The sequence below is a fragment of the Rutilus rutilus genome (assembly GCF_951802725.1).
Source record: "Rutilus rutilus genome assembly, chromosome: 8".
Taxonomy (NCBI): domain Eukaryota; kingdom Metazoa; phylum Chordata; class Actinopteri; order Cypriniformes; family Leuciscidae; genus Rutilus; species Rutilus rutilus.
This window is the reverse complement of record NC_140222.1, coordinates 41,915,581-41,941,417: the sequence shown is the minus strand read 5'-3', so window position 1 is coordinate 41,941,417 and position 25,837 is coordinate 41,915,581.

Sequence of the window (25,837 nt, the reverse complement as noted above, 5' to 3'; positions counted from 1 at the left end):
CTCCTAAGCCATCCTGGCGAAGAGCAGTGAGACTACGATGACGGGCCAATCTCTCTTGCATGTTGGCAGGTGGCAGGACCTTGATGCTCATCCTGCTGAGTCCTGTAGTGGCCAGTTCGTTCTGTTATGAATCTGTGAAGGAGGACTCAAATGCAGGATGACAGTTAACAGCTTTATTGACAAACAGATGATACGACGAGGTGGGAGACGGTAGCAATCCAAACAATAGGTAGAGATGAGAATGACAACAGCAGAGCAGCAGATGTAATGAGGTCTCCGTAGGCTGAAGTGTAGATATGGCAGAACAGAGTGAGACCAGAGGTAACCAGCTAAAGCCAGACAGGAACTTCTTACAGCTTGACTTCTTACAGCTTGGCGCTCAGGTATCTTAGGCTCAGAACAGGGCTGCTTGCTGGACAGGGTTTGGATAGGACTGGAACAGGGAACAAGACAGACAGAGCCAATGGCAGTAACCAGAGCACTAACAAACTTCAAGAACAAAACACTAAAGATTTAAGTGGAACGATACTGAGACACAGTTGTACTCTGAGGTACAACATTTAACGAACTGGCAAATACAAGAGGGACAGAGCAAACATATAAAGGGAGCTAAGAACAAGATGAACAGGTGAGCACACTCAGACAAACAAGGACTTAATGAGGAGACATGTGCTAACACTCAAACAAGGACTCAACTAAACAAGGGGGCGTGGTACCAGGAAACAAGGAGGAAGGGACAGAGGAGCACATGGCAAACACAAACAAAGGCACAGCCATGTGTTTAAGCACAACATAAACATAGATACATTGAATAGAGACAATACAGACAACACTGCCAGGGCAGAACCCTGACAGACGCCTACCCCCTTTTATACATTTGAGCAGTAGATACATTTACTATATTCAAGAAGACAATTGACATATTTATCTTGTCCTATTCCAGTGACTATACAATCAACAATATTAACTCACAACCATTCTGCTGATTCCAAGACAAGGAAAGAAGACTCTTCAATAAGTACAAAAACCCATCATTGCCAGTAACAACTAGTCACCAATCTTTTAATTTGATCTTTTGTTCCTTGTTGTTATTAATTCAATGCATTTAATGGCCACAATTGTTTATAATTATAAATAGTTTAATTATATTATCTTTTTAGTTTGCCAGTCACAAAAATACAACATGAATAGATAATTCCATTTCCACACTTAAGGACATTCTTCCGTCCTGTACTTAGACAGTATGACTTGTTTATACTTTGATTTGAATTGATAAATGAATGGGCACTGCTTGAGTTGGGCTCTCAGGTTATTCCAGAGTCTGACACCACACACAGACACACACATACTTTTCCTCATAGTTCTGAAAGCCGGTACTTTAAGTTGGCCATAACCTCTCAAATTGTAACAGCTCATCTCTTTTTATGAATGATTTTGGAATATTTGCTGGTAGTAGGACCCAATTTGCTTTATACACTAATCGTGCAGTATAAAAATCAATTAAGTCCATAAATGTAAGCATGTTACTTTGTAAAAACAGTATATTTGTATGTTCGAGGTATCCTACCGTATGAATAGCTCAGATTGCTCGTTTTTGGAGTATTACAAGGGGATGTAGGGAACTTTTATAATTATTACCCCAGACCTCAATTCCATAAGTTAAGTATGATAAAATAAGACTGGAATACAATATATACAGCGCCTTGTAATTTAAAACGTATTGAGCTTTGTTTATAATTGCAATATTTTTTTATATCTTCCTTTGTATGTGTCCAATGTGTGATTTCCAGCTCAGTTTGTTGTCTATCGTGATTCCCAAGAATTTGATTTCTGTTACTTTTTCTATTTTAATACCATTTATACTTATCAGTAGTTCAGGATTTTCCTTATAATTGCCAAACATGATCATTTTTGTTTTGTTTAGATTGAGTGATAATTTGTTTAAATCCAGCCATGTTTTAAATTTAGCTAATTCCTGATTTACATCCTTTATAAGTCTATTATAGTTATCATTAGAATAAAATATGTTGGTATCGTCAGCAAATAACACAATTTTTAATAAATCTGATACTTTAAATAAATCATTGATATATAAATTGAATAGCAAGGGTGCAGCAACTCCCCGAATACCATATTTTTTTTATTTTTGTACAAGGATAGAGTGATTGATGGTATCGAATGCTTTCCTTAGGTCTATAAAGATTCCAACAGCATGTTTTTTGCTGTCTACAGCACTGGTGATTTCTTCCACAGCATCAATAATAGCCGTAGTGGTCGATCTTTTGGGTCTAAATCTGTATTGCCCTTCGTTAATTAACTCATGCTTCACAATAAATGTATCCAGTCTGCTGTAGAACGTTTTCTCCAATATTTTTGAGAACTGTGGCAGCAGAGAGACAGGCCTATAATTTGTAAATATACAGTGAGGAAAATAAGTATTTGAACACCCTGCTATTTTGCAAGTTCTCCCACTTAGAAATCATGGAGGGGTCTGAAATTGTCATCGTAGGTGCATGTCCACTCTGAGAGACATAATCTAAAAAAAAAAAAATCCAGAAATCACAATGTATGATTTTTTAAACTATTTATTTGTATGATACAGCTGCAAATAAGTATTTGAACACCTGAGAAAATCAATGTTAATATTTGATACAGTAGCCTTTGTTTGCAATTACAGAGGTCAAACGTTTCCTGTAGTTTTTCACCAGGTTTGCACACACTGCAGGAGGGATTTTGAAAGAGTTTCACACACAAACCGAATCTCAAGGTTCACATGAGGATCCACACTGGAGAGAAGCCGTTCACATGTGATCAGTGTGGAAAGAGTTTCACACATGAAGGAAACCTTAAGTCTCACATGAAGATCCACACTGGAGAGAAACTGCACGAATGTGATCAATGTGGTAAAACATTTTTGAGCGCTTCAAACCTGAAGAGCCACATGACAGTTCATTCACAGGAGAAACCACATTCATGGTCTTTGTGTGGAAAGAGTTTTTCACGTCTGCAGTGTTTAAAAGTTCATCAGAAAATACACATCGGTGTAAGAAATCATATGTGCTTTGAGTGTGAGAAGACTTTTATTAGAGCTGAAGAATTGAAACGGCACCAGATGATCCACACTGGAGAGAAACCTTACAAGTGTTCACACTGTGACAAGACATTCAATCGGTCAGAACATCTGAAAAGACACGAGAGGATCCACACTGGAGAGAAACCGTATCACTGCACTGCATGTGGGAAGAGTTTTAGACAATCATCTAATCTACGCAGTCACACAAAAAACAATCACTGTAAGTAGTTCATATTCAGATCCAGCACTTTGAATGTTCCTCCGGTGTGAAAGCCCCTTTGGTAGAGGGCAATATGAGTAAATAAAGCTTGAGAGATATGGTCATTGTACAAAAAAAGATTAATTTAGCATAGAGCATTGAAAAACCATTCACAGAACCGAATCCTGATTTAATTGTCCTTTTGACTTTCTCCATCCTGATTTGTCCTGATTTTTCTGATTTAAACTTGAATGTTTTTTTCGAACAGTGTGTTTTGATTGGTTTAAAACAGTCAACAGACCCCGTTTTGTAGAGAAAAATATTTTTAAGACCTCTTCCCCCCCTTGTGTTTGTGATGTAAGATTTTTGGTTTTTGAACGTCTCTCATGCTCAACAAGGGTGCATTTATATATTTAATATACAGTAAAAGGTAATATTATGAAATATTCCAACTTCAAATAATTGTTTTAATCCGAATATGTTACATTTACATCCTGTCATCAAAGCTGAATTTTCAGCATCATTACTCCATTCTTCAATGTCACATGATCCTCCAGATATCATTCTAATATGATGATTTGATGCTCAAGAAACATTTCTGATTAAAATCAATGTTGCAAACAGTTGTGCTGCTTCATGTTTTTTTTTAGTATTCTGTGATGAATAAAGATACACCCACAAAAAGACACTCTCAGAGGATTTATATAAAATATTCTAATTAATAAAGTACTACAACTTCTCAACATCAACAAGTTTTTCCTTCCGTATTTGATATGAGTCTCTAACTGGCGTCTTCACTTGTTCGTCTTCATAATGGTCAGAAGTTCATATTTTGAGGCACGCAACACCCTGTGGTCTCTCTTCATTACCCATCATTGTACTGGTGAATCTGAGGGCGAGATATGCCTTGTCATATTTTCTAGTCTTTTCGCCACACCGCAACAGCTTGAGGCTGTCCACTAGTCCACTGTCCACTAGACTATACACTAAATCATGTTAAAATAATATTCCGGATTATTTACTTTTGTGGCAAGTTTCGCAGTGGGGTCTGTCTCACCCTGAAGACGTTTCGGTAATACTTTATAATAATGGCCCGTCATTAATAAGTAATTATGCAGGAAGTAATGTAGGACTAATAAGTAGCGCTACATTAACACTTCAGCTACTACTATTAAATAATATGGAAACAAGCTTAACTAATCAGTAAGTAATATCGAATTTAAAACTAAGATAGTTCCTTATTAGGTAGGTAATTACTGAATGAGATTGGCATCATTATGAACTAATAGGTAATTATGACAAATTATAAAGAATTACTAATTAATTACTAATCACAGCTTTAAAGTGTCTGAGACATTAGCAGCAATTGTCTTTTTTACTCTCAACTTGGTCATAAAATGCATCACTAATTACTGAAGTGTTGCCTAGTCACTATGCAGGAACTACTAGTGATCTGGATCATTATTTGAAAGTTTCTAAATGAAAATTTACTAACATAAAAAAAAAAAATTATTGATATTATTATTACTTTCATTGGAATAATACATACATATATCAAAATTATTTAATTTAATTATAACATTTGTTTTCCTTCTAATGACATTTTCCACATCCACCCAAACAATATTTATATGTATATAGAATAATATAGAATGTTCTGATATACCTCTACTATGTTATCTTTCACAGTTTATATGTATCATCTCTATGTCATGTTTCTATGTTATGTGTATTTGTAATTATTGTAAAGCGACCTTGAGTCCTCAGAAAGGCGCTATATAAAATAAATATTATTATTATTATTATTATTATTATTATATAATCTGCTGTTGATTTCGCCTTGCGGTGATGACGTCATCACGCGCGCGCTCAGTCAGTGTCGAGACTTCTGAGGTAAACTGTTCACGTAATTCTAAAATACTCTTTATACAGTTTAAATATCTTTTATATTTTACGGCGACATTTCCTGATGGTTTTCATCGGGTTCGTCGCTATTTGTGTCTGCTGACTAAAACACTTGAAGAAGTTTTTATTATATGTTTCTTTTCACACACAAAATTAACGGTTTTGCTAGCGTTTAAAGGATGCAAGCGAAGTAAGTGTTACGAACGAAGTTATTAGGATATAACTATAATTAGATTTAAATAGGAAAAATACATTGGTTGATAAAGATGGGTATCATTAGTGTCTGTCTTTTGTATTGCTGCTTTTTTCTCTCTCATTGGAGAAATAATCTAATATTAGAGCACTTGTATAGGCTTTTTTTAGCAGATATTCTGACTCAAACAATCTGTTTCTAGCTGCAAATACTTATAATAAAGTGAGATGATCTGCTGATCCTGAATGGCTTGTTGAATGAGTATTGATAGTCTATGGCTCATCACTATTATCAGAGCAGCTGAAAAGCCTTTTTATTTCATGTCAATAGATCCTGTTTCTCGTCATTCATCATGCTGATGTCTTCAGATCTGTAAATTCACACATTAAGCTAATTTTATTGTCAACAGATTTTCGCAAACGACACGATCAGCTATTGTGACATCTACAAGATATAGGTAAGTTTCATAAGAGCATTTATTTCATTAATCTGTAATTAACCGTTTTTCATATACAAGTTAAACACAAAACTAAAGTACAATAAACAAAAACTATATTTTTTTTCTAAATTTCTTTGCCTACATATTAATTAGAGGTAAGATAAAAGTTTAAAGTTCCATTAATAGATGAATAGGTGAATTAGTATGAAAAAATAAACTCAGTAAGTGATTTCTTCTTGATTTTGTCGGATCTGCTCCTCCTCCTTCAGTGAAGCTCCTCCCACTGCAATTCACCAATAAATGCTGGAATATTCCCATCAGCTACAAGTGAAGACGAGCATCGAACCATCAAGAAGAGCTGAAATCTGCAAAGACAGTTTATTGAAGGACAGTGAGAACATGAGAGATCCAGAACACTGCAGAATGAAACACACTGAAGAACAAAGAGGTTGGTGTTTATTCCTGATTCTTCATTAGTGAGGCTGAAGAACATTAAGGTTATGAAGCTTTAAGTAGTTCAGATAGAAGCTCAAAAGTGCTGCGTAACACGAGAATGAACCTCATTGGTTCTTGCAGAAGCTCAAACGTGCTGCATAACACGAGAATGAACCTCATTGGTTCTTGCATAAGCTGAAACAAGCTACGTAACACAAGAATGAACCTCATTGGTTCTTGCAGAAGCTCAAACGTGCTGCGTAACACAAGAATGAACCTCATTGGTTCTTGCAGAAGCTCAAACAAGCTACGTAACACAAGAATGAACCTCATTGGTTCTTGCAGAAGCTCAAACAAGCTACGTAACACAAGAATGAACCTCATTGGTTCTTGCAGAAGCTCAAACGTGATGCGTAACACAAGAATGAACCTCACTGGTTCTTGCAGAAGCTCAAACGTGATGCGTAACACAATAATTAACCTCACTGGTTCTTGCAGAAGCTCAAACGTGCTGCGAAACACGAGAATGAACCTCATTGGTCCTTGCAGAAGCTCAAACGTGATGCGTAACACAAGAATGAACCTCATTGGTTCTTGCAGAAGCTCAAACGTGATGCGTAACACAAGAATGAACCTCATTGGTTCTTGCAGAAGCTCAAGCGTGCTACGTAACACGAGAATGAACCTCATTGGTTCTTGCAGAAGCTCAAACGTGCTGCGTAACACGAGAATGAACCTCATTGGTTCTTGCAGAAGCTCAAACGTGCTGCGTAACATGAGAATGAACCTCATTGGTTCTTGCAGAAACTCAAACGTGATGCGTAACACAAGAATGAACCTCATTGGTTCTTGCAGAAGTTCAAACGTGCTGCGTAACACAAGAATGAACCTCATTGGTTCTTGCAGAAGTTCAAACGTGCTGCGTAACACAAGAATGAACCTCACTGGTTCTTGCATAAGCTGAAACAAGCTACGTAACACAAGAATGAACCTCATTGGTTCTTGCAGAAGCTGAAACGTGATGCGTAACACAATAATGAACCTCATTGGTTCTTGCAGAAGCTCAAACGTGCTGCGTAACACGAGAATGAACCTCATTGGTCCTTGCAGAAGCTCAAACGTGATGCGTAACACAAGAATGAACCTCATTGGTTCTTGCAGAAGTTCAAACGTGCTGCGTAACACAAGAATGAACCTCATTGGTTCTTGCAGAAGCTCAAACGTGATGCGTAACACAAGAATGAACCTCATTGGTTCTTGCAGAAGCTCAAGCGTGCTACGTAACACGAGAATGAACCTCATTGGTTCTTGCAGAAGCTCAAACGTGCTGCGTAACACGAGAATGAACCTCATTGGTTCTTGCAGAAGCTCAAACGTGCTGCGTAACATGAGAATGAACCTCATTGGTTCTTGCAGAAACTCAAACGTGATGCGTAACACAAGAATGAACCTCATTGGTTCTTGCAGAAGTTCAAACGTGCTGCGTAACACAAGAATGAACCTCATTGGTTCTTGCAGAAGTTCAAACGTGCTGCGTAACACAAGAATGAACCTCACTGGTTCTTGCATAAGCTGAAACAAGCTACGTAACACAAGAATGAACCTCATTGGTTCTTGCAGAAGCTGAAACGTGCTGCGTAACAAGAATGAACCTCATTGGTTCTTGCAGAAGCTCAAACGTGCTGTGTAACAAGAATGAACCTCATTGGTTCTTGCAGAAGCTCAAACGTGCTGCGTAACACAAGAATGAACCTCATTGGTCCTTGCAGAAGCTCAAACGTGCTGCGTAACACAATAATGAACCTCATTGGTTCTTGCAGAAGCTCAAACGTGCTGCGTAACACCAGAATGAACCTCATTGGTTCTTGCAGAAGCTCAAACGTGCTGCGTAACACAAGAATGAACCTCACTGGTTCTTGCAGAAGCTCAAACGTGATGCGTAACACAATAATGAACCTCATTGGTTCTTGCAGAAGCTCAAACGTGCTGCGTAACACGAGAATGAACCTCATTGGTCCTTGCAGAAGCTCAAACGTGATGCGTAACACAAGAATGAACCTCATTGGTTCTTGCAGAAGTTCAAACGTGCTGCGTAACACAAGAATGAACCTCATTGGTTCTTGCAGAAGCTCAAACGTGATGCGTAACACAAGAATGAACCTCATTGGTTCTTGCAGAAGCTCAAACGTGCTACGTAACACGAGAATGAACCTCATTGGTTCTTGCAGAAGCTCAAACGTGCTGCGTAACATGAGAATGAACCTCATTGGTTCTTGCAGAAGCTCAAACGTGCTGCGTAACATGAGAATGAACCTCATTGGTTCTTGCAGAAACTCAAACGTGATGCGTAACACAAGAATGAACCTCATTGGTTCTTGCAGAAGTTCAAACGTGCTGCGTAACACAAGAATGAACCTCATTGGTTCTTGCAGAAGTTCAAACGAGCTGCGTAACACAAGAATGAACCTCACTGGTTCTTGCATAAGCTGAAACAAGCTACGTAACACAAGAATGAACCTCATTGGTCCTTGCAGATGCTCAAACGTGCTGCGTAACACAATAATGAACCTCATTGGTTCTTGCAGAAGCTCAAACGTGATGCGTAACACAAGAATGAACCTCACTGGTTCTTGCAGAAGCTCAAACGTGATGCGTAACACAATAATTAACCTCACTGGTTCTTGCAGAAGCTCAAACGTGCTGCGTAACACAAGAATGAACCTCATTGGTCCTTGCAGATGCTCAAACGTGATGCGTAACACAAGAATGAACCTCATTGGTTCTTGCAGAAGTTCAAACGTGCTGCGTAACACAAGAATGAACCTCATTGGTTCTTGCAGAAGCTCAAACGTGATGCGTAACACAAGAATGAACCTCATTGGTTCTTGCAGAAGCTCAAACGTGCTACGTAACACGAGAATGAACCTCATTGGTTCTTGCAGAAGTTCAAACGTGCTACGTAACACAAGAATGAACCTCATTGGTTCTTGCAGAAGCTGAAACGTGCTGCGTAACAAGAATGAACCTCATTGGTTCTTGCAGAAGCTCAAACGTGCTGTGTAACAAGAATGAACCTCATTGGTTCTTGCAGAAGCTCAAACGTGCTGCGTAACACAAGAATGAACCTCATTGGTCCTTGCAGAAGCTCAAACGTGCTGCGTAACACAATAATGAACCTCATTGGTTCTTGCAGAAGCTCAAACGTGCTGCGTAACACCAGAATGAACCTCATTGGTTCTTGCAGAAGCTCAAACGTGCTGCGTAACACAAGAATGAACCTCACTGGTTCTTGCAGAAGCTCAAACGTGATGCGTAACACAATAATGAACCTCATTGGTTCTTGCAGAAGCTCAAACGTGCTGCGTAACACGAGAATGAACCTCATTGGTCCTTGCAGAAGCTCAAACGTGATGCGTAACACAAGAATGAACCTCATTGGTTCTTGCAGAAGTTCAAACGTGCTGCGTAACACAAGAATGAACCTCATTGGTTCTTGCAGAAGCTCAAACGTGATGCGTAACACAAGAATGAACCTCACTGGTTCTTGCATAAGCTGAAACAAGCTACGTAACACAAGAATGAACCTCATTGGTTCTTGCAGAAGTTCAAACATGCTGCGTAACACAAGAATGAACCTCATTGGTTCTTGCATAAGCTGAAACGTGCTGCGTAACAAGAATGAACCTCATTGGTTCTTGCAGAAGCTCAAACGTGCTGCGTAACACAAGAATGAACCTCATTGGTCCTTGCAGAAGCTCAAACGTGCTGCGTAACACAATAATGAACCTCATTGGTTCTTGCAGAAGCTCAAGCGTGCTACGTAACACGAGAATGAACCTCATTGGTTCTTGCAGAAGCTCAAACGTGCTGCGTAACATGAGAATGAACCTCATTGGTTCTTGCAGAAGCTCAAACGTGCTGCGTAACACAATAATGAACCTCATTGGTTCTTGCAGAAGCTCAAATGTGCTGCGTAACATGAGAATGAACCTCATTGGTTCTTGCAGAAGCTCAAACGTGCTGCGTAACATGAGAATGAACCTCATTGGTTCTTGCAGAAACTCAAACGTGATGCGTAACACAAGAATGAACCTCATTGGTTCTTGCAGAAGTTCAAACGTGCTGCGTAACACCAGAATGAACCTCATTGGTTCTTGCAGAAGCTCAAACGTGCTGCGTAACACAAGAATGAACCTCACTGGTTCTTGCAGAAGCTCAAACGTGATGCGTAACACAATAATGAACCTCATTGGTTCTTGCAGAAACTCAAACGTGCTGCGTAACACGAGAATGAACCTCATTGGTCCTTGCAGAAGCTCAAACGTGATGCGTAACACAAGAATGAACCTCATTGGTTCTTGCAGAAGTTCAAACGTGCTGCGTAACACAAGAATGAACCTCATTGGTTCTTGCAGAAGCTCAAACGTGATGCGTAACACAAGAATGAACCTCATTGGTTCTTGCAGAAGCTCAAACGTGCTACGTAACACGAGAATGAACCTCATTGGTTCTTGCAGAAGCTCAAACGTGCTGCGTAACATGAGAATGAACCTCATTGGTTCTTGCAGAAACTCAAACGTGATGCGTAACACAAGAATGAACCTCATTGGTTCTTGCAGAAGTTCAAACGTGCTGCGTAACACAAGAATGAACCTCATTGGTTCTTGCAGAAGTTCAAACGAGCTGCGTAACACAAGAATGAACCTCACTGGTTCTTGCATAAGCTGAAACAAGCTACGTAACACAAGAATGAACCTCATTGGTCCTTGCAGATGCTCAAACGTGCTGCGTAACACAATAATGAACCTCATTGGTTCTTGCAGAAGCTCAAACGTGATGCGTAACACAAGAATGAACCTCACTGGTTCTTGCAGAAGCTCAAACGTGATGCGTAACACAATAATTAACCTCACTGGTTCTTGCAGAAGCTCAAACGTGCTGCGTAACACAAGAATGAACCTCATTGGTCCTTGCAGATGCTCAAACGTGCTGCGTAACACAATAATGAACCTCATTGGTTCTTGCAGAAGCTCAAACATGCTGCGTAACACCAGAATGAACCTCATTGGTCCTTGCAGAAGTTCAAACGTGATGCGTAACACAAGAATGAACCTCATTGGTTCTTGCAGAAGTTCAAACGTGCTGCGTAACACAAGAATGAACCTCATTGGTTCTTGCAGAAGCTCAAACGTGATGCGTAACACAAGAATGAACCTCATTGGTTCTTGCAGAAGCTCAAACGTGCTACGTAACACGAGAATGAACCTCATTGGTTCTTGCAGAAGCTCAAACGTGCTGCGTAACATGAGAATGAACCTCATTGGTTCTTGCAGAAGCTCAAACGTGCTGCGTAACATGAGAATGAACCTCATTGGTTTTTGCAGAAACTCAAACGTGATGCGTAACACAAGAATGAACCTCATTGGTTCTTGCAGAAGTTCAAACGTGCTGCGTAACACAAGAATGAACCTCATTGGTTCTTGCAGAAGTTCAAACGTGCTGCGTAACACAAGAATGAACCTCACTGGTTCTTGCATAAGCTGAAACAAGCTACGTAACACAAGAATGAACCTCATTGGTTCTTGCAGAAGCTGAAACGTGCTGCGTAACAAGAATGAACCTCATTGGTTCTTGCAGAAGCTCAAACGTGCTGTGTAACAAGAATGAACCTCATTGGTTCTTGCAGAAGCTCAAACGTGCTGCGTAACACAAGAATGAACCTCATTGGTCCTTGCAGAAGCTCAAACGTGCTGCGTAACACAATAATGAACCTCATTGGTTCTTGCAGAAGCTCAAACGTGCTGCGTAACACCAGAATGAACCTCATTGGTTCTTGCAGAAGCTCAAACGTGCTGCGTAACACAAGAATGAACCTCACTGGTTCTTGCAGAAGCTCAAACGTGATGCGTAACACAATAATGAACCTCATTGGTTCTTGCAGAAGCTCAAACGTGCTGCGTAACACGAGAATGAACCTCATTGGTCCTTGCAGAAGCTCAAACGTGATGCGTAACACAAGAATGAACCTCATTGGTTCTTGCAGAAGTTCAAACGTGCTGCGTAACACAAGAATGAACCTCATTGGTTCTTGCAGAAGCTCAAACGTGATGCGTAACACAAGAATGAACCTCATTGGTTCTTGCAGAAGCTCAAACGTGCTACGTAACACGAGAATGAACCTCATTGGTTCTTGCAGAAGCTCAAACGTGCTGCGTAACATGAGAATGAACCTCATTGGTTCTTGCAGAAGCTCAAACGTGCTGCGTAACACGAGAATGAACCTCATTGGTTCTTGCAGAAACTCAAACGTGATGCGTAACACAAGAATGAACCTCATTGGTTCTTGCAGAAGTTCAAACGTGCTGCGTAACACAAGAATGAACCTCATTGGTTCTTACAGAAGTTCAAACGAGCTGCGTAACACAAGAATGAACCTCACTGGTTCTTGCATAAGCTGAAACAAGCTACGTAACACAAGAATGAACCTCATTGGTCCTTGCAGAAGCTCAAACGTGCTGCGTAACACAATAATGAACCTCATTGGTTCTTGCAGAAGCTCAAACGTGATGCGTAACACAAGAATGAACCTCACTGGTTCTTGCAGAAGCTCAAACGTGATGCGTAACACAATAATTAACCTCACTGGTCCTTGCAGAAGCTCAAACGTGCTGCGTAACACAAGAATGAACCTCATTGGTTCTTGCAGAAGCTCAAACGTGATGCGTAACACAATAATGAACCTCATTGGTTCTTGCAGAAGCTCAAACGTGCTGCGTAACACGAGAATGAACCTCATTGGTCCTTGCAGAAGCTCAAACGTGATGCGTAACACAAGAATGAACCTCATTGGTTCTTGCAGAAGTTCAAACGTGCTGCGTAACACAAGAATGAACCTCATTGGTTCTTGCAGAAGCTCAAACGTGATGCGTAACACAAGAATGAACCTCATTGGTTCTTGCAGAAGCTCAAACGTGCTACGTAACACGAGAATGAACCTCATTGGTTCTTGCAGAAGCTCAAACGTGCTGCGTATCATGAGAATGAACCTCATTGGTTCTTGCAGAAGCTCAAACGTGCTGCGTAACATGAGAATGAACCTCATTGGTTCTTGCAGAAACTCAAACGTGATGCGTAACACAAGAATGAACCTCATTGGTTCTTGCAGAAGTTCAAACGTGCTGCGTAACACAAGAATGAACCTCATTGGTTCTTGCAGAAGTTCAAACGTGCTGCGTAACACAAGAATGAACCTCACTGGTTCTTGCATAAGCTGAAACAAGCTACGTAACACAAGAATGAACCTCATTGGTTCTTGCAGAAGTTCAAACATGCTGCGTAACACAAGAATGAACCTCATTGGTTCTTGCATAAGCTGAAACGTGCTGCGTAACAAGAATGAACCTCATTGGTTCTTGCATAAGCTGAAACAAGCTACGTAACACAAGAATGAACCTCATTGGTTCTTGCAGAAGCTCAAACGTGCTGCGTAACACAAGAATGAACCTCATTGGTTCTTGCAGAAGCTCAAACGTGATGCGTAACACAAGAATGAACCTCATTGGTTCTTGCATAAGCTGAAACGTGCTGCGTAACACAAGAATGAACCTCATTGGTTCTTGCATAAGCTGAAACGTGCTGCGTAACACAAGAATGAACCTCATTGGTTCTTGCAGAAGCTCAAACGTGTTGCGTAACACAAGAATGAACCTCATTGGTTCTTGCATAAGCTGAAACGTGCTGCGTAACACAAGAATGAACCTCATTGGTTCTTGCATAAGCTGAAACAAGCTACGTAACACAAGAATGAACCTCATTGGTTCTTGCAGAAGCTCAAACAAGCTACGTAACACAAGAATGAACCTCATTGGTTCTTGCAGAAGCTCAAACGTGATGCGTAACAAGAATGAACCTCACTGGTTCTTGCAGAAGCTCAAACGTGATGCGTAACACAATAATGAACCTCACTGGTTCTTGCAGAAGCTCAAACGTGCTGCGTAACACAAGAATGAACCTCATTGGTCCTTGCAGATGCTCAAACGTGCTGCGTAACACAATAATGAACCTCATTGGTTCTTGCAGAAGCTCAAACATGCTGCATAACACCAGAATGAACCTCATTGGTTCTTGCAGAAGCTCAAACGTGCTGCGTAACACAAGAATGAACCTCACTGGTTCTTGCAGAAGCTCAAACGTGATGCGTAACACAATAATGAACCTCATTGGTTCTTGCAGAAGCTCAAACGTGCTGCGTAACACGAGAATGAACCTCATTGGTCCTTGCAGAAGCTCAAACGTGATGCGTAACACAAGAATGAACCTCATTGGTTCTTGCAGAAGTTCAAACGTGCTGCGTAACACAAGAATGAACCTCATTGGTTCTTGCAGAAGCTCAAACGTGATGCGTAACACAAGAATGAACCTCATTGGTTCTTGCAGAAGCTCAAACGTGCTACGTAACACGAGAATGAACCTCATTGGTTCTTGCAGAAGCTCAAATGTGCTGCGTAACATGAGAATGAACCTCATTGGTTCTTGCAGAAGCTCAAACGTGCTGCGTAACATGAGAATGAACCTCATTGGTTCTTGCAGAAACTCAAACGTGATGCGTAACACAAGAATGAACCTCATTGGTTCTTGCAGAAGTTCAAACGTGCTGCGTAACACAAGAATGAACCTCATTGGTTCTTGCAGAAGTTCAAACGTGCTGCGTAACACAAGAATGAACCTCATTGGTTCTTGCAGAAGCTGAAACGTGCTGCGTAACAAGAATGAACCTCATTGGTTCTTGCATAAGCTGAAACAAGCTACGTAACACAAGAATGAACCTCATTGGTTCTTGCAGAAGCTCAAACGTGCTGCGTAACACAAGAATGAACCTCACTGGTTCTTGCATAAGCTGAAACAAGCTACGTAACACAAGAATGAACCTCATTGGTTCTTGCAGAAGTTCAAACATGCTGCGTAACACAAGAATGAACCTCATTGGTTCTTGCAGAAGCTGAAACGTGCTGCGTAACAAGAATGAACCTCATTGGTTCTTGCATAAGCTGAAACAAGCTACGTAACACAAGAATGAACCTCATTGGTTCTTGCAGAAGCTCAAACGTGCTGCGTAACACAAGAATGAACCTCATTGGTCCTTGCAGAAGCTCAAACGTGCTGCGTAACACAATAATGAACCTCATTGGTTCTTGCAGAAGCTCAAACGTGCTGCGTAACACCAGAATGAACCTCATTGGTTCTTGCAGAAGCTCAAACGTGCTGCGTAACACAAGAATGAACCTCACTGGTTCTTGCAGAAGCTCAAACGTGATGCGTAACACAATAATGAACCTCATTGGTTCTTGCAGAAGCTCAAACGTGCTGCGTAACACGAGAATGAACCTCATTGGTCCTTGCAGAAGCTCAAACGTGATGCGTAACACAAGAATGAACCTCATTGGTTCTTGCAGAAGTTCAAACGTGCTGCGTAACACAAGAATGAACCTCATTGGTTCTTGCAGAAGCTCAAACGTGATGCATAACACAAGAATGAACCTCATTGGTTCTTGCAGAAGCTCAAACGTGCTACGTAACACGAGAATGAACCTCATTGGTTCTTGCAGAAGCTCAAACGTGCTGCGTAACATGAGAATGAACCTCATTGGTTCTTGCAGAAGCTCAAACGTGCTGCGTAACATGAGAATGAACCTCATTGGTTCTTGCAGAAACTCAAACGTGATGCGTAACACAAGAATGAACCTCATTGGTTCTTGCAGAAGTTCAAACGTGCTGCGTAACACAAGAATGAACCTCATTGGTTCTTGCAGAAGTTCAAACGTGCTGCGTAACACAAGAATGAACCTCACTGGTTCTTGCATAAGCTGAAACAAGCTACGTAACACAAGAATTAACCTCATTGGTTCTTGCAGAAGTTCAAACATGCTGCGTAACACAAGAATGAACCTCATTGGTTCTTGCATAAGTTCAAACGTGCTGCGTAACACAAGAATGAACCTCACTGGTTCTTGCATAAGCTGAAACAAGCTACGTAACACAAGAATTAACCTCATTGGTTCTTGCAGAAGTTCAAACATGCTGCGTAACACAAGAATGAACCTCATTGGTTCTTGCATTTAGCTGAAACGTGCTGCGTAACAAGAATGAACCTCATTGGTTCTTGCAGAAGCTCAAACGTGCTGCGTAACACAAGAATGAACCTCATTGGTTCTTGCAGAAGCTCAAACGTGCTGCGTAACACAAGAATGAACCTCATTGGTCCTTGCAGAAGCTCAAACGTGCTGCGTAACACAATAATGAACCTCATTGGTTCTTGCAGAAGTTCAAACATGCTGCGTAACACAAGAATGAACCTCATTGGTTCTTGCATAAGCTGAAACGTGCTGCGTAACAAGAATGAACCTCATTGGTTCTTGCATAAGCTGAAACAAGCTACGTAACACAAGAATGAACCTCATTGGTTCTTGCAGAAGCTCAAACGTGCTGCGTAACACAAGAATGAACCTCATTGGTTCTTGCAGAAGTTCAAACATGCTGCGTAACACAAGAATGAACCTCATTGGTTCTTGCATAAGCTCAAACGTGCTGCGTAACAAGAATGAACCTCATTGGTTCTTGCATAAGCTGAAACAAGCTACGTAACACAAGAATGAACCTCATTGGTTCTTGCAGAAGCTCAAACGTGCTGCGTAACACAAGAATGAACCTCATTGGTCCTTGCAGAAGCTCAAACGTGCTGCGTAACACAATAATGAACCTCATTGGTTCTTGCAGAAGCTCAAACGTGCTGCGTAACACCAGAATGAACCTCATTGGTTCTTGCAGAAGCTCAAACGTGCTGCGTAACACAAGAATGAACCTCACTGGTTCTTGCAGAAGCTCAAACGTGATGCGTAACACAATAATGAACCTCATTGGTTCTTGCAGAAGCTCAAACGTGCTGCGTAACACGAGAATGAACCTCATTGGTCCTTGCAGAAGCTCAAACGTGATGCGTAACACAAGAATGAACCTCATTGGTTCTTGCAGAAGTTCAAACGTGCTGCGTAACACAAGAATGAACCTCATTGGTTCTTGCAGAAGCTCAAACGTGATGCGTAACACAAGAATGAACCTCATTGGTTCTTGCAGAAGCTCAAACGTGCTACGTAACACGAGAATGAACCTCATTGGTTCTTGCAGAAGCTCAAACGTGCTGCGTAACATGAGAATGAACCTCATTGGTTCTTGCAGAAGCTCAAACGTGCTGCGTAACATGAGAATGAACCTCATTGGTTCTTGCAGAAACTCAAACGTGATGCGTAACACAAGAATGAACCTCATTGGTTCTTGCAGAAGTTCAAACGTGCTGCGTAACACAAGAATGAACCTCATTGGTTCTTGCAGAAGTTCAAACGTGCTGCGTAACACAAGAATGAACCTCACTGGTTCTTGCATAAGCTGAAACAAGCTACGTAACACAAGAATGAACCTCATTGGTTCTTGCAGAAGTTCAAACATGCTGCGTAACACAAGAATGAACCTCATTGGTTCTTGCATAAGCTGAAACGTGCTGCGTAACAAGAATGAACCTCATTGGTTCTTGCATAAGCTGAAACAAGCTACGTAACACAAGAATGAACCTCACTGGTTCTTGCAGAAGCTCAAACGTGCTGCGTAACACAAGAATGAACCTCACTGGTTCTTGCAGAAGCTCAAACGTGATGCGTAACACAAGAATGAACCTCATTGGTTCTTGCAGAAGCTCAAACGTGCTACGTAACACGAGAATGAACCTCATTGGTTCTTGCAGAAGCTCAAACGTGCTGCGTAACATGAGAATGAACCTCATTGGTTCTTGCAGAAGCTCAAACGTGCTGCGTAACATGAGAATGAACCTCATTGGTTCTTGCAGAAACTCAAACGTGATGCGTAACACAAGAATGAACCTCATTGGTTCTTGCAGAAGTTCAAACGTGCTGCGTAACACAAGAATGAACCTCATTGGTTCTTGCAGAAGTTCAAACGTGCTGCGTAACACAAGAATGAACCTCACTGGTTCTTGCATAAGCTGAAACAAGCTACGTAACACAAGAATTAACCTCATTGGTTCTTGCAGAAGTTCAAACATGCTGCGTAACACAAGAATGAACCTCATTGGTTCTTGCATAAGCTGAAACGTGCTGCGTAACAAGAATGAACCTCATTGGTTCTTGCAGAAGCTCAAACGTGCTGCGTAACACAAGAATGAACCTCATTGGTTCTTGCAGAAGCTCAAACGTGCTGCGTAACACAAGAATGAACCTCATTGGTCCTTGCAGAAGCTCAAACGTGCTGCGTAACAAGAATGAACCTCATTGGTTCTTGCATAAGCTGAAACAAGCTACGTAACACAAGAATGAACCTCATTGGTTCTTGCAGAAGCTCAAACGTGCTGCGTAACACAAGAATGAACCTCATTGGTCCTTGCAGAAGCTCAAACGTGCTGCGTAACACAATAATGAACCTCATTGGTTCTTGCAGAAGCTCAAACGTGCTGCGTAACACCAGAATGAACCTCATTGGTTCTTGCAGAAGCTCAAACGTGCTGCGTAACACAAGAATGAACCTCACTGGTTCTTGCAGAAGCTCAAACGTGATGCGTAACACAATAATGAACCTCATTGGTTCTTGCAGAAGCTCAAACGTGCTGCGTAACACGAGAATGAACCTCATTGGTCCTTGCAGAAGCTCAAACGTGATGCGTAACACAAGAATGAACCTCATTGGTTCTTGCAGAAGTTCAAACGTGCTGCGTAACACAAGAATGAACCTCATTGGTTCTTGCAGAAGCTCAAACGTGATGCGTAACACAAGAATGAACCTCATTGGTTCTTGCAGAAGCTCAAACGTGCTACGTAACACGAGAATGAACCTCATTGGTTCTTGCAGAAGCTCAAACGTGCTGCGTAACATGAGAATGAACCTCATTGGTTCTTGCAGAAGCTCAAACGTGCTGCGTAACATGAGAATGAACCTCATTGGTTCTTGCAGAAACTCAAACGTGATGCGTAACACAAGAATGAACCTCATTGGTTCTTGCAGAAGTTCAAACGTGCTGCGTAACACAAGAATGAACCTCATTGGTTCTTGCAGAAGTTCAAACGTGCTGCGTAACACAAGAATGAACCTCACTGGTTCTTGCATAAGCTGAAACAAGCTACGTAACACAAGAATTAACCTCATTGGTTCTTGCAGAAGTTCAAACATGCTGCGTAACACAAGAATGAACCTCATTGGTTCTTGCATAAGTTCAAACGTGCTGCGTAACACAAGAATGAACCTCACTGGTTCTTGCATAAGCTGAAACAAGCTACGTAACACAAGAATTAACCTCATTGGTTCTTGCAGAAGTTCAAACATGCTGCGTAACACAAGAATGAACCTCATTGGTTCTTGCATTTAGCTGAAACGTGCTGCGTAACAAGAATGAACCTCATTGGTTCTTGCAGAAGCTCAAACGTGCTGCATAACACAAGAATGAACCTCATTGGTTCTTGCAGAAGCTCAAACGTGCTGCGTAACACAAGAATGAACCTCATTGGTCCTTGCAGAAGCTCAAACGTGCTGCGTAACACAATAATGAACCTCATTGGTTCTTGCAGAAGTTCAAACATGCTGCGTAACACAAGAATGAACCTCATTGGTTCTTGCATAAGCTGAAACGTGCTGCGTAACAAGAATGAACCTCATTGGTTCTTGCATAAGCTGAAACAAGCTACGTAACACAAGAATGAACCTCATTGGTTCTTGCAGAAGCTCAAACGTGCTGCGTAACACAAGAATGAACCTCATTGGTCCTTGCAGAAGCTCAAACGTGCTGCGTAACACAATAATGAACCTCATTGGTTCTTGCAGAAGCTCAAACGTGCTGCGTAACACCAGAATGAACCTCATTGGTTCTTGCAGAAGCTCAAACGTGCTGCGTAACACAAGAATGAACCTCACTGGTTCTTGCAGAAGCTCAAACGTGATGCGTAACACAATAATGAACCTCATTGGTTCTTGCAGAAGCTCAAACGTGCTGCGTAACACGAGAATGAACCTCATTGGTCCTTGCAGAAGCTCAAACGTGATGCGTAACACAAGAATGAACCTCATTGGTTCTTGCAGAAGTTCAAACGTGCTGCGTAACACAAGAATGAACCTCATTGGTTCTTGCAGAAGCTCAAACGTGATGCGTAACACAAGAATGAACCTCATTGGTTCTTGCAGAAGCTCAAACGTGCTACGTAACACGAGAATGAACCTCATTGGTTCTTGCAGAAGCTCAAACGTGCTGCGTAACATGAGAATGAACCTCATTGGTTCTTGCAGAAGCTCAAACGTGCTGCGTAACATGAGAATGAACCTCATTGGTTCTTGCAGAAACTCAAACGTGATGCGTAACACAAGAATGAACCTCATTGGTTCTTGCAGAAGTTCAAACGTGCTGCGTAACACAAGAATGAACCTCATTGGTTCTTGCAGAAGTTCAAACGTGCTGCGTAACACAAGAATGAACCTCACTGGTTCTTGCATAAGCTGAAACAAGCTACGTAACACAAGAATTAACCTCATTGGTTCTTGCAGAAGTTCAAACATGCTGCGTAACACAAGAATAAACCTCATTGGTTCTTGCATAAGCTGAAACGTGCTGCGTAACAAGAATGAACCTCATTGGTTCTTGCATAAGCTGAAACAAGCTACGTAACACAAGAATGAACCTCACTGGTTCTTGCAGAAGCTCAAACGTGCTGCGTAACACAAGAATGAACCTCACTGGTTCTTGCAGAAGCTCAAACGTGATGCGTAACACAAGAATGAACCTCATTGGTTCTTGCAGAAGCTCAAACGTGCTACGTAACACGAGAATGAACCTCATTGGTTCTTGCAGAAGCTCAAACGTGCTGCGTAACATGAGAATGAACCTCATTGGTTCTTGCAGAAACTCAAACGTGATGCGTAACACAAGAATGAACCTCATTGGTTCTTGCAGAAGTTCAAACGTGCTGCGTAACACAAGAATGAACCTCATTGGTTCTTGCAGAAGTTCAAACGTGCTGCGTAACACAAGAATGAACCTCATTGGTTCTTGCAGAAGCTCAAACGTGATGCGTAACACAAGAATGAACCTCATTGGTTCTTGCAGAAGCTCAAACGTGTTGCGTAACACAAGAATGAACCTCATTGGTTCTTGCATAAGCTGAAACGTGCTGCGTAACAAGAATGAACCTCATTGGTTCTTGCATAAGCTGAAACAAGCTACGTAACACAAGAATGAACCTCATTGGTTCTTGCAGAAGCTCAAACGTGCTGCGTAACACAAGAATGAACCTCATTGGTTCTTGCAGAAGCTCAAACGTGATGCGTAACACAAGAATGAACCTCATTGGTTCTTGCATAAGCTGAAACGTGCTGCGTAACACAAGAATGAACCTCATTGGTTCTTGCATAAGCTGAAACGTGCTGCGTAACACAAGAATGAACCTCATTGGTTCTTGCAGAAGCTCAAACGTGTTGCGTAACACAAGAATGAACCTCATTGGTTCTTGCAGAAGTTCAAACGTGCTGCGTAACACAAGAATGAACCTCATTGGTTCTTGCAGAAGTTCAAACGTGCTGCGTAACACAAGAATGAACCTCACTGGTTCTTGCATAAGTTGAAACAAGCTACGTAACACAAGAATTAACCTCATTGGTTCTTGCAGAAGTTCAAACATGCTGCGTAACACAAGAATGAACCTCATTGGTTCTTGCATAAGCTGAAACGTGCTGCGTAACAAGAATGAACCTCATTGGTTCTTGCAGAAGCTCAAACGTGCTGCGTAACACAAGAATGAACCTCATTGGTTCTTGCAGAAGCTCAAACGTGCTGCGTAACACAAGAATGAACCTCATTGGTCCTTGCAGAAGCTCAAACGTGCTGCGTAACACAATAATGAACCTCATTGGTTCTTGCAGAAGTTCAAACATGCTGCGTAACACAAGAATGAACCTCATTGGTTCTTGCATAAGCTGAAACGTGCTGCGTAACAAGAATGAACCTCATTGGTTCTTGCATAAGCTGAAACAAGCTACGTAACACAAGAATGAACCTCATTGGTTCTTGCAGAAGCTCAAACGTGCTGCGTAACACAAGAATGAACCTCATTGGTCCTTGCAGAAGCTCAAACGTGCTGCGTAACACAATAATGAACCTCATTGGTTCTTGCAGAAGCTCAAACGTGCTGCGTAACACCAGAATGAACCTCATTGGTTCTTGCAGAAGCTCAAACGTGCTGCGTAACACAAGAATGAACCTCACTGGTTCTTGCAGAAGCTCAAACGTGATGCGTAACACAATAATGAACCTCATTGGTTCTTGCAGAAGCTCAAACGTGCTGCGTAACACGAGAATGAACCTCATTGGTCCTTGCAGAAGCTCAAACGTGATGCGTAACACAAGAATGAACCACATTGGTTCTTGCAGAAGTTCAAACGTGCTGCGTAACACAAGAATGAACCTCATTGGTTCTTGCAGAAGCTCAAACGTGATGCGTAACACAAGAATGAACCTCATTGGTTCTTGCAGAAGCTCAAACGTGCTACGTAACACGAGAATGAACCTCATTGGTTCTTGCAGAAGCTCAAACGTGCTGCGTAACACGAGAATGAACCTCATTGGTTCTTGCAGAAGCTCAAACGTGCTGCGTAACATGAGAATGAACCTCATTGGTTCTTGCAGAAACTCAAACGTGATGCGTAACACAAGAATGAACCTCATTGGTTCTTGCAGAAGTTCAAACGTGCTGCGTAACACAAGAATGAACCTCATTGGTTCTTGCAGAAGTTCAAACGTGCTGCGTAACACAAGAATGAACCTCACTGGTTCTTGCAGAAGTTCAAACATGCTGCGTAACACAAGAATGAACCTCATTGGTTCTTGCATAAGCTGAAACGTGCTGCGTAACAAGAATGAACCTCATTGGTTCTTGCATAAGCTGAAACAAGCTACGTAACACAAGAATGAACCTCACTGGTTCTTGCAGAAGCTCAAACGTGCTGCGTAACACAAGAATGAACCTCATTGGTTCTTGCAGAAGCTCAAACGTGATGCGTAACACAAGAATGAACCTCATTGGTTCTTGCATAAGCTGAAACGTGCTGCGTAACACAAGAATGAACCTCATTGGTTCTTGCATAAGCTGAAACGTGCTGCGTAACACAAGAATGAACCTCATTGGTTCTTGCAGAAGCTCAAACGTGTTGCGTAACACAAGAATGAACCTCATTGGTTCTTGCATAAGCTGAAACGTGCTGCGTAACACAAGAATGAACCTCATTGGTTCTTGCATAAGCTGAAACAAGCTACGTAACACAAGAATGAACCTCATTGGTTCTTGCAGAAGCTCGAACGTGCTGCGTAACACAAGAATGAACCTCATTGGTTCTTGCAGAAGCTCAAACGTGCTGCGTAACACAATAATGAACCTCATTGGTTCTTGCAGAAGCTCAAACGTGCTGCGTAACACAAGAATGAACCTCATTGGTTCTTGCAGAAGCTCAAACGTGCTGCGTAACACAAGAATGAACCTCACTGGTTCTTGCAGAAGCTCAAACGTGATGCGTAACACAATAATGAACCTCATTGGTTCTTGCAGAAGCTCAAACGTGCTGCGTAACACGAGAATGAACCTCATTGGTCCTTGCAGAAGCTCAAACGTGATGCGTAACACGAGAATGAGTAACACAAGAATGAACCTCATTGGTTCTTGCAGAAGTTCAAACGTGCTGCGTAACACAAGAATGAACCTCATTGGTTCTTGCAGAAGCTCAAACGTGATGCGTAACACAAGAATGAACCTCATTGGTTCTTGCAGAAGCTCAAACGTGCTACGTAACACGAGAATGAACCTCATTGGTTCTTGCAGAAGCTCAAACGTGCTGCGTAACACGAGAATGAACCTCATTGGTTCTTGCAGAAGCTCAAACGTGCTGCGTAACATGAGAATGAACCTCATTGGTTCTTGCAGAAACTCAAACGTGATGCGTAACACAAGAATGAACCTCATTGGTTCTTGCAGAAGTTCAAACGTGCTGCGTAACACAAGAATGAACCTCATTGGTTCTTGCAGAAGTTCAAACGTGCTGCGTAACACAAGAATGAACCTCACTGGTTCTTGCAGAAGTTCAAACGTGCTGCGTAACACAAGAATGAACCTCATTGGTTCTTGCATAAGCTGAAACGTGCTGCGTAACAAGAATGAACCTCATTGGTTCTTGCATAAGCTGAAACAAGCTACGTAACACAAGAATGAACCTCACTGGTTCTTGCAGAAGCTCAAACGTGCTGCGTAACACAAGAATGAACCTCATTGGTTCTTGCAGAAGCTCAAACGTGATGCGTAACACAAGAATGAACCTCATTGGTTCTTGCATAAGCTGAAACGTGCTGCGTAACACAAGAATGAACCTCATTGGTTCTTGCATAAGCTGAAACGTGCTGCGTAACACAAGAATGAACCTCATTGGTTCTTGCAGAAGCTCAAACGTGTTGCGTAACACAAGAATGAACCTCATTGGTTCTTGCATAAGCTGAAACGTGCTGCGTAACACAAGAATGAACCTCATTGGTTCTTGCATAAGCTGAAACAAGCTACGTAACACAAGAATGAACCTCATTGGTTCTTGCAGAAGCTCAAACGTGCTGCGTAACACAAGAATGAACCTCATTGGTTCTTGCAGAAGCTCAAACGTGCTGCGTAACACAATAATGAACCTCATTGGTTCTTGCAGAAGCTCAAACGTGCTGCGTAACACAAGAATGAACCTCATTGGTTCTTGCAGAAGCTCAAACGTGCTGCGTAACACAAGAATGAACCTCACTGGTTCTTGCAGAAGCTCAAACGTGATGCGTAACACAATAATGAACCTCATTGGTTCTTGCAGAAGCTCAAACGTGCTGCGTAACACGAGAATGAACCTCATTGGTCCTTGCAGAAGCTCAAACGTGATGCGTAACACGAGAATGAACCTCATTGGTTCTTGCAGAAGTTCAAACGTGCTGCGTAACACAAGAATGAACCTCATTGGTTCTTGCAGAAGCTCAAACGTGATGCGTAACACAAGAATGAACCTCATTGGTTCTTGCAGAAGCTCAAACGTGCTGCGTAACACAAGAATGAACCTCACTGGTTCTTGCAGAAGCTCAAACGTGATGCGTAACACAATAATGAACCTCATTGGTTCTTGCAGAAGCTCAAACGTGCTGCGTAACACGAGAATGAACCTCATTGGTCCTTGCAGAAGCTCAAACGTGATGCGTAACAAGAATGAACCTCATTGGTTCTTGCAGAAGTTCAAACGTGCTGCGTAACACAAGAATGAACCTCATTGGTTCTTGCAGAAGCTCAAACGTGATGCGTAACACAAGAATGAACCTCATTGGTTCTTGCAGAAGCTCAAACGTGTTGCGTAACACAAGAATGAACCTCATTGGTTCTTGCATAAGCTGAAACGTGCTGCGTAACAAGAATGAACCTCATTGGTTCTTGCATAAGCTGAAACAAGCTACGTAACAAGAATGAACCTCATTGGTTCTTGCATAAGCTGAAA